Source organism: Nelumbo lutea, chromosome 6 (genome assembly GCF_056320005.1).
Source record: "Nelumbo lutea isolate HS-2025 chromosome 6, American lotus-T2T, whole genome shotgun sequence".
NCBI classification, from domain to species: Eukaryota; Viridiplantae; Streptophyta; class Magnoliopsida; order Proteales; family Nelumbonaceae; genus Nelumbo; species Nelumbo lutea.
In genome coordinates this window covers 67,761,474-67,765,053 of record NC_142689.1, presented here as the reverse complement: position 1 = coordinate 67,765,053, position 3,580 = coordinate 67,761,474, and the positions used below count along the sequence as shown (strand labels likewise).

The window sequence follows — 3,580 nt, the reverse complement described above, 5'->3', positions numbered from 1 at the left end:
CCAACATTGTGTAATTCCTTCTTTATTTTTTATTTGAGCGAGTCAAACAGTTAAATCTAAAAGTTGAACCCCTAGTGACCGAAATGGTTTTATGTCCAATCTGGATCTGACAACACTGGTATGGCCAATGGGGTTGCCTTTTTGGATCGACCATGTTATCAACCATGTGGCTGGAAGCAAGTGCTTGTCCACAAATGTAGTTTTTTTTTTTTTTTTTTTTTTTTGGGTGGGGGGGGGGATACATCTAAAAAATAGTTTTGTCATATTGATCTTCTATTTCAGTTGGGATTCCAGCCCTCCTGCTAGTTTTAGGTCATTCAATCTGTATAGATGTGCTAGTCTGGTTTACTTGGATGTGTCTAAACTCTCTAGATACGTTCTTTTACTATTCTACATGGTATTCCTTGATTATACCTAGACGTGGAGGATGGAAGTACACTGCATTTAGTTGCAAGACAGCCAGCTCAGTCACAGCCTTCACCTGGAACAGGATCTGGAGAAACCAGCCCTCCTGCTAGTTTTAGGTCATTCAATCTTTATAGATGTGCTAGTCTGGTTTACTTGGATGTGTCTAAACTCTCTAGATACGTTCTTTTACTATTCTACATGGTATTCCTTGATTATACCTAGACGTGGAGGATGGAAGTACACTGCATTTAGTTGCAAGACAGCCAGCTCAGTCACAGCCTTCACCTGGAACAGGATCTGGAGAAACCAATATGAATAATGGTCAACGAAAATAATATAGGGTAAATTACACGGACCCCCCTGTACTATGGGGTCAGTGACAAAGACACCCCTGCACTTTTTTGCGACAAAGGCCCCCTGAACTTTTATATTAAGACAAATGCCCCCTTGGCCGTTAAGTTGGGTAACGGAAGGTGTTAAATTACCAAAATACCCATTAAACTTTTTAAATTTTCTTTTTTTTTGCTCTTCTCTCTTAAAACCTAATTGGCCCAATAGTAACTTTAATCATAACGATCCGTTCACCACAGCCACAAGTTCTTGTGATATTTAGAGGATGAAGGTGTCTGTGGGTGTGGTCGTATTGCCCAGATCTGCAGGCTATAGGTAACATCAGTGTTATGCAGGGCACCATCACTGTATTCTAGCTAGGAAGCCTGTTTATGTGAACACAAAGCAGTATCATGGAATTCTGAGACGAAGACAATCACGAGCTAAGGTTGAGCTGGAAAAGAAACCAATAAATGTTAGGAAGCCTTGTCTTCATGAATCTCAGCACCAACATGCAACCAGAATTAGGGTTGTTATTTAAACATCAGGTCTCGTGTCTGATCTCTTTGCTGAAGGCAAGACAGTCCATGCTACCATGGTCTGATCTCTTTGTCGTTGGTTTCATCTGTGCTCAAGGCCAGAATAGTTTGATTTAGGTTGTTCTCACTTCTTTCCTAAATCAACTGATACTACTCAAAACTTTTTGGTTCTGTTCTATCTTTTCATCACTCAATATTGGACTGTTTTCAGTAGCCTTGGCCCTTGGGACTGAACAAGATCAGTTCATCGTTGCAATCATGCTGAACTGAACCACCCATTCTTCAAGAATTGTACACTTGCTTAGTGAGTTGTGAAGAACGCATTAACTGCTCAAGCCTTCTATTAAGACTTACTGATGTTGATCGCCAAATACACTCAGTTCTTTATGCAATGATTTGATTGCAGTTCCAGAACACGGGGAATGAAAGTAGTGAACAGAGTTGCTCTGGAAGGCAAAACCAGGAGGATTTCAATCACCGAGGAGGCTTCTTCAATCTCAGAGGTGGAGGTTCTAGTGGTGATGGCTTTGCCGGCACAACCGTCCAGCACAACCTTAACATGAACCGAAAGCCAAAATCTTGGCCTCCTCGAGGTGTTGAAAAACCAGTTGGCATTCCTGGAGAACTTTTTGGGAGAGAGAAGAGACTGGAGAGATGAAGATAACAGAGGTGGATTATCTTGGATGGGACCGATATGTAAGAGAGCTTCTGCTTGTTCTTCAACTTTGCCATCACAGCCATCAGAGGGACCCCCTTCAGAAGCTCTCTGTTACTATTCTTCGTTTTCTTTCTCTGTACTTAGAGTTTAGACCAGAGAGAGAGAAGAGGGTAGTTTGTGCAAAGTAAATGGGATGGAGATAATATCAAAAAAGGAGAAAAAACTAAAATAAATTAGAAAGGGTAGTTTAGGCATTTAGAAAACTTTAAACAGTAAAATCAGAATCTTTTTCGATGTTAATTGAGAAACACTAATGGAGGGGGTCTTTGTCTAATGGCCAAAATTCAGGGGGGCCTTTGTTGCAAAAAAAAAAGTGCAGGGGGTCTTTGTCACTGACCCCATAGTACAGGGGGGTCCGTGTAATTTACCCATAAATATATTGTGATTCAATTTGCTTCTGAGTTTGTGTTGGATTTCATTGGTTATTCATCTTATCTTTGAATGCGATTAAATTATTTTAAGACCTAAATAGGCCAGTTTCATGGTAATCTTTATGTTATTTGATAGGAAATGATGGTAATGTTGGTGCTCCACATAACAGGGTTATCCAAGTTTCACACTGTTGTTCTTGAAACCTTAAATGTTGGGGATCAAGGTGAAGTCATTGTTCCTGATTGATCTCACTCAGGTGTGATTAGTGGTTCTTTTTGTCAGTGAAATTCCTGTGTTTGAGCTGCAATTTTGCTAGATATTATTGATGGGATTATCCTCATCAGTATAAATGACCAAATTTCTTGATTTTAATGTTGTTTTTACTTTATATTGTTGGGCCAGTTCTGAATTCCGTTGGAATTGGGAATCAGAATCCTGGTGAGCCTAACAATATACCATCCAATACACCTGTGAGTAATTGTCTGTTTTCTGGAGCAATTGTTTTCATGTAGATATCCAAATTGTAGTGATGATTGTCATGGTCTGCAGTCGAATAGTTCAAATTCCACTCAAGACATTGAAACAGAAGCAACTCATAGTCATGGCAATGTTGATGGCAGAACACTATCTGGAAACCAAGCACAGCATGGGCATACATTTCTGAATCACCAATTTCAATTGGAAGCGGTTGCAGTGCCTTTTCCTTTACTCTCCTGCTTCCTCTTTCACACTGTTTGCATGTAAAAAGAGCAGAAAGTGGCTTAAGTAAAATTTGGTTATTCTTAATTCATTTTCTGTTGGTCCTCCATTCTCTTGACATGTTAATATAGTCCCCCATTTTCTGTTACTGCTCTAGTTAGAAAAAGTGATTTGTTACACATTAAGGGGCTAGAAGAGCTTGGGGTAGGCCAAAAAGGACATGGGTAGAAGTAGTAAGAAATTATTTAGAATGAGTTTGTTTTTGGTGTAAATGCGAATAGACGTAAAACTCCACTGCTGGTTCGCATTTGTTTTCATTGTAAGGTTTTCCCCCTCGGTTGAGTTCTACATTGATAATCGATGTATTATTTACATCGATTTTATGGAGTACTTTTACACCGATTATCACATTTAGAAAAGTTCCAACGGTTCACTAAATTTTAAACCCATTGGTGTTGAACTCCATAGGTGGAGTTCACACTGAAAACAAATGCAGCCTTAAGAAGATATGGAT

The 3,580-nt window shown here is 39.5% G+C and overlaps 1 long non-coding RNA gene across 1 annotated transcript; it reads left to right on the top strand.

The window, feature by feature from the left end:
• Window positions 1–850: 850 nt before the first annotated feature.
• Window positions 851–3,211, top strand: LOC148849412 (uncharacterized). The gene is made up of 2 exons (XR_016101274.1): window positions 851–2,623; window positions 2,917–3,211. It is a non-coding gene; the product is annotated as an uncharacterized LOC148849412 (long non-coding RNA).
• Window positions 3,212–3,580: the final 369 nt, after the last annotated feature.